The sequence below is a fragment of the Dermacentor variabilis genome, chromosome 11 (genome assembly GCF_050947875.1).
Source record: "Dermacentor variabilis isolate Ectoservices chromosome 11, ASM5094787v1, whole genome shotgun sequence".
NCBI lineage: Eukaryota > Metazoa > Arthropoda > Arachnida > Ixodida > Ixodidae > Dermacentor > Dermacentor variabilis.
The window spans coordinates 33,565,001-33,577,395 of record NC_134578.1 but is presented as its reverse complement, the minus strand read 5'-3'; the positions used below and the strand labels follow the sequence as shown (position 1 = coordinate 33,577,395).

The 12,395-nt window shown below is 47.1% G+C and overlaps 1 protein-coding gene across 1 annotated transcript in view; it reads left to right on the top strand.

Moving 5' to 3' along the window:
- LOC142564154 (juvenile hormone acid O-methyltransferase-like) overlaps positions 1–12,395 on the top strand; it is a 39,229-nt gene that overhangs the window by 6,859 nt on the left and 19,975 nt on the right. The gene's annotated exons all lie outside the window — the stretch shown is intronic.

Below are 12,395 nucleotides of genomic sequence, written 5' to 3'. Positions count from 1 at the left end.
TGCGGCGCTCGGCGTTTCTGCGCAGGCGCGAGTAAGAGCGGGTGCGAGAGGGAAAATCTGGGGGCGTTTGCTCCTTGAATATGCGATTCTGCCTAGGCACTACGGTGGAGAAGTTTCTTTGAGCGTGTTGCGTGCGTTTGTCCCTAGGAGTGCCGGTATTGGCCTCGAGCTCCACCACTGGAAAAGCTGGCGCTACCGTCGGCGTGACGTGCTAGGAGGGATCACGTGGACATAGCGGCCGCGTCGGCTGCTTTGGGAGCGCCGAAGCGAGCTGAAAACGAGTTTGAATTCCCTCGTACGCTGCGGTCCTCATTTAGTGGCGAAGTTTACCCGCTTCGAGTGTCTCCTCTAAGAAGCACATTTAAAAAAAGCATGGCACATGGTCATGTTTGTGTTATCAATTAATGCACTGGATTACAAAAACAGGAGCAGCGGGATATTGAACACTGAGAACACCGATAAACATACAGTGCGACGCAACTCGAGAAATAGTATTGAAAGGTCAAAGAATTTAGAAGAAAAAAAAAGATTGTATCGTCGCGACGGCATATCATAGTCCCTGTAGGCGTCGAAGTCTCTACAATGAAATTATTTTTGAACCGCTCTGATAGCGCCCACGCAACAATGGTTGCTTGTATACTGTCAAATGCTCATATTTTGCGGCCTAAAGCTCATGGCACGGTGCGAAAACGCGCACGCGGCGAAAGCGAAACAGTGCGCGGACAAGCTTGCAGACGCGCAGTCGGTCGCTGCGAATCTGCGCAATCGCTGCATTGAGGCTTCTTTACAAACACTATACAAGAGTTATACAAACACTATAAGAACAGATTTCATATAGTTTGCTCTCAGCGTTTACCTACCTTTCACGCAAGAAGCTGGTTCGGGAGACTTCATCGCGGCGACCGCGCGCAGTGGCGCTCACTGTACGTATTCGGTAAAGAGATAGCGTCTGTAAACGATTGTGTGCTTTCAATTTGCCCAAGATTATTATTTAGACAGCAAACAACTTCTCTCGTTTCGAAAGTACTTACAGAAATGTCCGGGAGAGCTTGCGCGTGGTGTTTTCAGTGAGCGCTGACAGCAAAACCTATGAGTAGCGCGCCGCGTGATCCCTCATACTACACCAGCGAGGCGCTTCCGATAGATGGCACTCCGTAACTCCTCGCCGCCAATAGCTGAGGGGGGTCGAGTTTGCTTACACTCGAACGCTGGCTGCTGACGCGGTGAAACAGGTGAACCCGCGCGCGCTGACGCCCCGTTTGGTGATCGCTGTGTGTGAAGATGCGTCGGATAGACTTTCTCACGCGTGCGGCGCTGGTGGTGAGTCAGTCATGCCGCATTATAATTTTGTAGTGCCTTACGGCACTCCACCTTCAAGAAGAAAAAAAAAAGCATCATTGATTTTTCCGGGCGAGTGATAGGGGCCGTAGTATAGGGCGGGCCTGCTCTCCTGGACTTTTCAGGAGCGTTTTTGAGTGGTGGACACTCGTTTTTGAGTGGTGTAAATTGAAGTAAACGCACAACACTTCAGCAACCACGGTTGAGCGCGAATGCCTTATGTCATGCCGTGAGCATTATTGCCGTTGCGTCTCGGCCACGTTATGTTACGTTAGGATAACCTTAGCTTAGGTTGCGTTACGTTAAGGTTATGTAATGTTGGGTTAGCGTGAAAGCCGTTAGGGTGGCTCAACGTATTCGAACAATGGTTACGTCGCGAACCTTATTGTCTTTCTCTTTAGGCCTCGTTAGGTTAGGTTAACGTTAGGTTAGGTTACCGTTAGGTGACGTTAGCGTAAAACGCGTGAGGGGGGCGCGGCGTATTCTCGTCGCCGGCGCGCTTTCAGCCACTCGCATTCAACGGAGGTTGCGCTCTGCCTTCTAGATTTTCAATATATGTGGACGGGCCTGTTCCACGGTTCCTACTGCTCCCACAGAAATATCTGCGATGTTATGCCCTCTTTCACCGCACTGGCAGCCGGCGTCCGTGCGTAAACAAGCTTGATCCCACTCCGCAATGCCGGCACGCCTAGGGACAAACGCCTACAACACGCGCTAACTTTTTTTCCGTAGTGCCAAGGCATAGTCATATATTTCGCGAGCAAAAGCCCCCACATTTTCTCCCTCGCGCCCGCGTTTACTCGCGTATGCGCGAACGTCCGGCGCCTTCACAAGTGCCACGCCCTGCTGTACTTACTAGCAATTGTAAAGTTGCATCCCGGCCGCGGCAACCGTATTTTGATGGACACAAAATGCAATAATGCCCGTTTCCCGCGAATTGGGTGCACGTTTATGAAGCTCCGGAAGTGAAAAATAATCCCGAGTCTACTACTGTAGAGTGCCTCATTATGAGATCATAGTTTGGGCACGTGAAACATCAGAATTTAGTATTTTTATTACTTCCAGCGCAGATTAAGATGTATTCGCGTACGAATGGCCAGTAATGTTAGAAGTCGCCGAGGTATCGCTCGCCATGGCGCTTGATTCCTGGTGCAGAAAGAAAACTAGCGGCGCGCACTTATGATTTCACGTTTGATTTCGCTGTTATGGAAAATGAAGTTGCTTGAGTATGACAGTCGTGCTTTCCTGGAAGGACCTAGCGCTGACTTTTAGGCTGATCGAAGTTCTACGTTTCATGATATTTCATTCCAGCTCCGGGGATAACGCTATGTTGCATCTGCAAGTGGCGGTCATTGTCTGGTAGTAATTGCCCTCATTGAGGGCAATTGACTATGGCGCGCTGGCTGCGGACCCTGTTGTGCTCGCGTTGAGGAAATTGAGGAACGCTCCCGAACTAGAGCACTACTTGTGAAGCCGATGCAGACGAAGTTCGCACATCGCTTGATCCTACCAGTTGAAGTCCCTCTCGCACTTCGTGTACTCCAAGACAAAGCACGTCTCCCCATTTTGCTCATTCATACTTCAAATCAGTGGTATAGCAAGCGAATTCCGGTCTCTCAGCGGAACGTTGCTGGACCGCTGGGCGGTGCCTCATGCACGTTTGCTCTCGATTCGAAAGACGTTCAACGGCGAGAGGGCTGTGGTGGCCTCTAGTGCGCGGCTCGCAGACTATACACTGAAAGAGATCTATCGTGAAGTATACTTTCTGGCAGGAAAAATGGAGCTTTCCGCGTACGCGAAAAATTTCAGCGAAGAATCACGCCATACGGCGTTTGCGATCGGAGTGCCATAGCAGACATCCGGGCCTTTCTCCGCTGCCCTCCCGTAGCACTGGAGCAGGCAGAGGGGCAAGTTCTGGGGGTCAAAACCCTCCCCCCGCAGTTGTCTGACAACAGCGCTTTCGTCACGGAAGAAAATGTCTCAGGAGGCTGGCTGTCAAGTGTAACCAGAAAGAGTAAAATAACATTACTCGGAAGTTATGGATGATAGGAAAATCTGAGAGTCGGGGCCAGTGCAATAGTGGTCAAAGGGGGGGGGGTTGTTGGCTGTTATTTGGGGCGATATTCCCCCCCTCCCCGATGGCATACAAGAAACGCTTCATACCACGTCATATCACAATCATCATCATAATCGGCCTATTTTATGCGCACTGCAGGACGGAGGCCTCTCCCTGCGATCTTCGCTTACCCGTGTCCTGCGCCGACCGATTCCAGCTAGCGCCTGCGAGTTTCTTAATTTGATCACTACACCTAGTGTTCTGCCGTCCTCGACCGCGCTTCCCTTTCCTTGGCGCCCATTTTGTAAACCTAATGGCCCACTGGTTATTTAACCTATGCATTACATGACCTTCCTAGCTCCATTTCATTCTTTTAATGTCAATTAGAATATCGGCTATCCCGTTTGCTCTCTCATCCACACCGCTATATCTTCCTGTCTCTTATCGTTATGCCTAACATTCTTCATTCCATCGCTCGTTGCGCGGTCCTTACCTTTTTTTCGAGCTTCTTTGTCAGACTCCAATTCCTGCTCCATATGCCAGCACCGGTAGAATGCATTGATTGTATGCTTTTCTTTTTAACGATAATGGTAGGCTTCCGGTCAGGATCTGACAACTTCTGCCGAATGCACTCCAACCCATTTTTATTCTTCTGTAAATTTTCTTCTCATGATCAGGGCCCCCTGTGAGTAATTGACCTAGGTAAACGTACTCCTTCACAGACTTTAGAGGCTGAATGGCGATACTGAACCCTTATTCCCTTGCGCGGCTATTGATCATTATCTTTGCTTCTGCATATTAATCTTCAACCCCACTCTTATACGAAACCAAACACAATTGTGCGATATATGTGGCGTACGCAGTGGACTGCGCCCCAGTGCCAGCTTACGTCTGATTCTGGAAAAGTGCGATGATTATTTGTGATTGTCGAAATAAAGATGAGTATTCTGCTATTTGCACCGGCGACGCCAGTCACCTGAACATTGGCCAGCAAAATGAGTGTTGCAATAAAGAGGCAACAGAAAAGAGAGAGCACAATGGGGAGCGAAAAAAATAAAATAAAAAGGAGCTACATTCAGTAATTACCGTTGCCGAAGGACAGTTAACTTAATCAATAGAGAAGCAACCCAAAAACCCAGGTGGTCCCCGCCAAGCACGAGCATTGATCTCACGCAAAGTGACAGCCACGAAGCGCTTTTTGTTCTCGTGCCTTGGTTACCACATATTATTTAAGGTAGCAACTGCCAGGGCTATATATTCGGGCGATTCGGCCCCGTAACGTATAAGGGCTGGAACAGGGCGAGCAACCAAAGGTGTTTATTTCGAGAGGCCAAGCTGACGGGCTGATGCAGAAAGAGTAAGCTAGCAGAAGTTTCCTTAAGCTCCAGTTTTTTTCGCTTCTGGTACCGACGCGTTTCCTAAGTCAACTCAAAAAGTTTCTCCTCAACTCAGCTCACATGTATGACGAGAGTTCCCGTAAGTTAGAGAAATACCGACCAGTGTGGAAGCCTCTGCAGCGGAAATGTCTGCGAAATGAACGTCTCCAAGTCTAGAAGACATGTTCACCTGTGATCCATGTTGCATCCCAGGTGCAGCTCGCGGATGCATGTATTTCGTTGCGCAAACATCTGAAGCCACACTACTAGCCCTATCTAATTGACGGGAAGGGTTGCTCATGTGCGTGGTAAATTGCGAGGCGGCAGAAGGGCGACGCAAGGTTTTTCTACCTGTCGAAGTAGACAACGTTGCTGTCCGGTGTAGCGTGTGCGATGAAGAGTGAGGACATTGAACCTTGGAAGGGCACGCTTTCGTTGTAACATAATGGACTGAGTGGTAAAAAGAAAAAAAGGAACACCGGCATCGTGTCTTCTTACTTGAGGCAACAGAGATCGAGAGTGGTTGACTGCGTAATAGGCAGCAGTGATATCGTCTCATCTTGCTTGCGGGAGTACGGACCCCCGTTTATGCGTACAGGCCAGTCGCTGGGTCAAGTGTCTGTAGAGAAGTTCAGCGCCCATTAAGGTCGCAGTAGCCACGACATTTATACCGGTGAAAATTTGCCAATCAGGCACCATAATTTTATCGCAGTTATTTCATCAGCTTCGCCGCTCTATGAGGGTGTGTTCAAAAAGAGTTCATCTGAGCGTGTGAAAGGTATGACTGTACAAGCTTTACTAGCCTTTCTTTGATGGAAGGCAGTACGCTTCCACACAGCGAATGTATTACGTAAAGTGACGGTGTTCAAGTCGTCGCGTTTTATTGCAACTGCTTAGGACCTTAAGCAGTTAGTCCTTAAGCTTAGACCTAACTGCTTAGACCTTCAGCGAGCTAGTCGAAGACATTTATTGAAACATCTGACCAAGAGCAATGAAACTCCGTTTTTTTCATAGCTTTTTTATGCTGATTTGAAATATATAACCATGATTTAGCGAGTTCCATAGTTTTGATTCTGTACCATTAGCCTGCCGAGAAAGGCGGCGCAACATGTGGGCCGCATGATGAATAGGGTCTCCCAAAAGAGATAAGAAATGAAAGAAGAAGACACTCTCAAGCTAGTCAACAGCCTAATTGTCAGCCGAATCACGTACTCCCTGACGTACCACGTGACGACCAAGGCAGAAAGAGAGCAAGCAGACACCATTATCAGGAAGGCGTGCAAGACGGCTCTGCGTCTACCCTTAAACACGTCGAACGAGAAGTTGCTCCAGCTGGGCATCAGCAACACCTTCAGCGAGCTCGCCGAGGCTCTTCTCGGTACGCAAACCGCGAGACTCAGAGGCACCCCTACGGGACGAGCGCTCCTGAGGAGGTTGGGTCGGGATACGAGCGGACCGACAGACAGATACGCGGACGTACCGGAACACCACAGGAAAACAATTAATGTGGGACCACTGCCAAAAAATATGGATCCAAACCTACACGAAAACAGGCGAAAAGCTAGGGCCGAATACGTTGAGAGAACGCTAGCCCAGCTAGAAAATACAGTATACACGGACGCCGCCGTAGATGTGAACTCGGAAGAGAACACGTGGCCGCGACGGTAGTGGTTAACAAGGAAGGAAACCTGATCACGTATGCCGCGGTAAAGGTCGCTGGCACAGCGGAGGCCTACGAGATTGCCGTAGCGCTGTCGGCAGCGGAAGGTTATAGAACAGGGCGATCTCTCAACATACTGACGGATTCAAAAGAGGCGTGCAGGAACTACACGAGGGGCAGAATCAGCAAAACTGCCCTCAGAATACTCAGCGGAGCCACCTCCGCCGAGAAGGAAAAGCCCAGGCACAAACTAATCTGGATACCGGGTCACGTAGTCATAGGAGGGAACGAAAGGGCAGACAGCCTAGCTCGAGGCGAAGCGTTCCGAGCAGGATGGTCTAATGTCCCGGAGACCCACCTACAGGCTTGCGAGAGGGGATACGCAGAGACCCTCAACTTATATAGAGGAACTAGAATTAGATATCCGCCACCACACAAAGCCCTCACAAAGGAGGAAGCGACCAGCTGGCGCAGACTACAAACTCCTTCCCCAACTTACACGTGCTTAGTAAGATGTTTCCGACACAATACAGGGCCACCTGCCCTTGGTGCGGTGCCACACCTACACTCCACCACATCACCTGGGAGTGCGAACGCAACAAAGCATTCCACAAACACGAACACCCGAGTGCGGAGCAATGGGAGAGTCGGCACACCAGCAGCGAGCTCACGGCCCAAAGGGCCCTAGTGCAGCACGCGAGCGATGCAGCACGACTCAGTGGAGCCTTGGAATAGGGGCCCACCCTTGCTGAAGAGAAGTCTCAAGTCGCCAGCGCCAAGAAGATGAAGACGACGGAGACCTCGTAACCGTGAAGCTCTTAAAAGGCTCAATTAAAGTTTTCACTCACTCACTCACTCTGTACCATGACAATGTGTAATATGTAGACATTTATTCCTCCACTTCTTTCGATCTCTAAACGTGATGGCTCGTATTCCTCCACATCAACCATGGTATGCCAATAGATAACCAGGTAGTGCATATAAAATATGTTAATAAAGACAAAAAGATATAACCTGAGAAGCATTCAAGTATACACAACCTAATAAGAGTTATTTGAGGTCTGTCTTAAATATATCATCATCATCATCATCATCAGCCTAGTTACGCCCACTGCAGGGCAAAGGCCTCTCCCATACTTCTCCAACTACCCCGGTCATGTACTAATTGTGGCCATGTTGTCCCTGCAAACGTCTTAATGTCATCCGCCCACCTAACTTTCTGCCGCCCCCTGCTACGCATCCCTTCCCTTGGAATCCAGTCCGTAACCCTTAGTGACCATCGGTTATCTTCCCTCCTCATTACATGTCCGGCCCATGCCCATTTCTTTTTCTTGATTTCAACTAAGATGTCGTTTACCCGCGTTTGTTGCCTCACCCAATCTGCTCTTTTCTTATCCCTTAATGTCACACCCATCACTCTTCTTTCCATAGCTCGTTGCGTCGTCCTCAATTTCAGCAGAACCCTTTTCGTAAGTCTCCAGGTTTTTGCCCCATATGTGAGTACTGGTAACACACAGCTGTTATACACTTTCCTTTTGAGGGATAGTGGCATCCTGCTGTTCATGATTTGAGAATGCCTGCCAAACGCACCCCAGCCCATTCTTATTCTTCTGGTTATTTCAGTCTCATGATCCGGATCCGTGGTCACTACCTGCCCTAAGTAGATGTAGTCCCTTACCCCTTCCAGTGCTTCGCTACCTATCGTAAACTGCTGTTCTCTTCCGAGCCTGTTAAACATTACTTTAGTTTTCTGCAGATTAATTTTCAGACCCACCCTTCTGCTTTGCCTCTCCAGGTCAGTGAGCATGCATTGCAATTGGTCTCCTGAGTTACTAAGCAAGGCAATATCATCAGCGAATCGCAAGTTGCTAAGGTATTCTCCATCAACTTTTATCCCCAATTCTTCCCACTCCAGGCCTCTGAATACCTCCTGTAAACATGCTGTGAATAGCATTGGAGATATCGTATCTCCCTGTCTGACGCCTTTCTTTATAGGGATTTTGTTGCTTTCTTTGTGGAGGACTACGGTGGCTGTGGAGCCGCTATAGATATCTTCCAGTATCTTTACATATGGCTCATCTACACCCTGATTCCGTAATGCCTCCATGACTGCTGAGGTTTCGACTGAATCAAACGCTTTCTCGTAATCAATGAAAGCTATATATAACGGTTGGTTATATTCTGCACATTTCTCTATCACTTGATTGATAGTGTGAATATGGTCTATTGTTGAGTAGCCTTTACGGAATCCTGCCTGGTCCTTTGGTTGACAGAAGTCTAAGGTGTTCCTGATTCTATTTGCGATTACCTTAGTAAATACTTTGTAGGCAACGGACAGTAAGCTGATCGGTCTATAATTTTTGAAGTCTTTGGCGTCCCCTTTCTTATGGATTAGGATTATGTTAGCGTTCTTCCAAGATTCCGGTACGCTCGAGGTTATGAGGCATTGCGTATACAGGGTGGCCAGTTTCTCTAGAACAATCTGACCACCATCCTTCAACAAATCTGCTGTTACCTGATCCTCCCCAGCTGCCTTCCCCCTTTGCATAGCTCCTAAGGCTTTCTTTACTTCTTCTGGCGTTACCTGTGGGATTTCGAATTCCTCTAGGCTATTCTCTCTTCCACTATCGTCGTGGGTGCCATTGGTACTGTATAAATCTCTATAGAACTCCTCAGCCACTTGAACTATCTCATCCATATTAGTAACGATATTGCCGGCTTTGTCTCTTAACGCACACATCTGATTCTTGCCTATTCCTAGTTTCTTCTTCACTGTTTTTAGGCTTCCTCCGTTCCTGAGGGCCTGTTCAATTCTATCCATATTATAGTTCCTGATGTCCGCTGTCTTACGCTTGTTGATTAACTTAGAAAGTTCTGCCAGTTCTATTCTAGCTGTAGGGTTAGAGGCTTTCATACATTGGCGTTTCTTGATCAGATCTTTCGTCTCCTGCGATAGCTTACTGGTTTCCTGTCTAACGGAGTTACCACCGACTTCTATTGCGCACTCCTTAATGGTTCCCATGAGATAGTCGTTCATTGCTTCAACACTAAGGTCCTCTTCCTGAGTTAAAGCCGAATACCTGTTCTGTAGCTTGATCCGGAATTCCTCTAGTTTCCCTCTTACCGCTAACTCATTGATTGGCTTCTTGTGTACCAGTTTCTTCCGTTCCCTCCTCAAGTCTAGGCTAATTCGAGTTCTTACCATCCTATGGTCACTGCAGCGTACCTTGCCGAGTACGTCTACATCTTGTATGATGCCAGGGTTCGCGCAGAGTATGAAGTCGATTTCATTTCTAGTCTCACCATTCGGGCTCCTCCACGTCCACTTTCGACTAACCCGCTTGCGGAAAAAGGTGTTCATTATCCGCATATTATTCTGTTCTGCAAACTCTACTAATAATTCTCCTCTGCTATTCCTAGAGCCTATGCCATATTCCCCCACTGACTTGTCTCCAGCCTGCTTCTTGCCTACCCTGGCATTGAAGTCGCCCATCAGTATAGTGTATTTTGTTTTGACTTTACCCATCGCCGATTCCACGTCTTCATAAAAGCTTTCGACTTCCTAAGAAATGTTAAAAATTAAAGGAAGGAAACGGCACTCCACGTACCTTAAAGATACTATGGGAAAGATTTCATCGAGATCTGAACATCGGTAGCATCAAAATCAAGGTGGGCAAACGCAAGAATTTGTCAAAAATTGCACATTGCGTAAAACGCGTCTTAACGTTTAATAGTCTTACGCAGAGCACGGAAAATGCAGCAGAGATATGCTTCTTTAACAAAATTTCATGCTTCGTGACAACTCGGATCCCCATGTTTATTTCGAGAACGCATTTTGGTTGAACTAATAACACGAACTGCAATGGTGAGCGCCCGCACTGGGTCGGCAGCGGTACGATAGACGAAACGAAAAGAATAGAATTGGTATTTTTTAAAAACAACACTGTCTTTTTGCTAGTAACTCCCATTAAATTAAGAAAAACATTCAACTGGCACCTCCTATTCTTCTTATACTTATTTATACAGCAAGACAAGACGTTAAGGCATCTCTCTCTCTCTCCGTATATATATATATATATATATATATAATATAGTCATAGGAAGTCAACAAAGACTGACACCAAGGACAACATCGGGGGAACTACTTGTGCTTACTATATGAAATAAACCATGAAGTAATGAAAATCCACTTTCCATTAAGTTATTTTTTCTTTATTTCATTTACTAAGCCCAAGTAATTTCCCCTATGTTGTCCTTGGTGTCCGTGCTTGTTGACTTCTTCTGATATTACTAATAAAAATATTTATATACTCATGCACCAATATTTAAGAAAGAGAGCAAGCAGAGGCAAAGCAGGGAGGTCAACCAGCCGAGCGCCCGGTTTGCTACTCTACACTGGAGGTAAAGGAGAATAGAAAGAGGAAAAGATTGCGGGAGAGAGTGAGCGCTGAGGGCGCGTGGCATGATGCACAGGGGCACTATGAGCGGTCTCCTAAACCAGTGCACTGCGAGTGGTCTACTAGCGCACGAAGCGCGTTTTGTGCCTGTGACCGCTGTAGCCATGGTCCGAGTATCCTTGACACAGGGAACGGTCTCGTGTCCAGTGCATTTACTGTTGGCTTGAGGGAGAGGCAAAACATGGCAGTGCCACGTAGCTGGACAGAACTAAGGTAACGTTGTTTGCCGTCGCTTGGAGATCCTCAGAATATTTTTTTTGGATTCCGCCCAATTACATAATTAGTGGTAATAAATTCATCAACTTCTTAAGCATCCTAATTAGATGAAAAAAGTGAATGCGAAAGTTATAGCGCAACATGAAAAGCCCCGCTGCATCTTTCTGTACCTCAATACGTGCTACATAAAAGTGTTTTTCCGAGCATGAAAGAAGCTCGCGAATACTCGCTAAGTGCCTCGAACGGACGGTCGCAGTGGCGCTCGAAGGAGGCCGGACCCCGGTTGAAACGTTGGAATGAAGCATCGCTATTTTCGTACGTGCGTCCTGAACCTACAAATGCCGATATATATATATATATATATATATATATATATATATATATATATATATATATATATATATATATATAGATATGTGTGTGTGTGTGTGTGTGTGTGTGTGTGTGTGTGCAAAGAGAGAGAGAGAGAGTCCCTACAGCGATCTTGTAGAGGATCTATATTGGCCAGCTTGAAATCACCCTTCACCCTCGCCCCCGAAAGAAACCCATACTTAAGCCATTGTGCCGTAGACAATGGCATCAGAGTTTCCTTTTGTAATTTGGGTAGTAAACTATGTTCTCACGGAATCATACAAATATTGGATGAAATAGATCAATTCTTGATTTTTGACTCGCTAGCCTCACATGATGCTGGTCCCATTGTAGGAATGCGGTGGACAAATTGCGTCATGTATCGTGGAATGTTGCTTTCTGCTGTTACATATTGGCACGGATTGTCGAACACCCGTTCGTGGCACTTTCTTTCCTTCTGTACAGAAACTGTTAATTTGCAGAACAGAAGAGGAGCACAGCAGTTAGGTGACAAAATGCACTTATAAGTTTTTCTGCGGATGCAGTGCCGTGTATGTGAGAGGCCGAGTAAAACGATGGTCTCGACTGTATCTTCACTTCCTTGCGTTTCTTTAACGTGCTCCTGAGCGAATGCCAGCTACGGAAGCCTACAGTGTCCAGGTAATTTGATGTTAAAGTTGAACAATTTGTGGTCAGCTCATTGGTAAAAGATCCTTTGTTTCTTTGTGGCTGGTTTCGCTGGAGCTGACAACAAGTATATTTTCTAACGTCTAATATCACATCTCAAAATCGGGCCGTAAAGTTGAACTCCCAAACGAAGGTCCATCCAATTGCCTCCGAGTGTCAGCTTATCGTGGGACGCAGAAAAAAAAACAAACGAACGACACGGTTGTTTGAGAAACACACCAGAAACGCAACAAATTATTTTTGTCCCTTTCAAA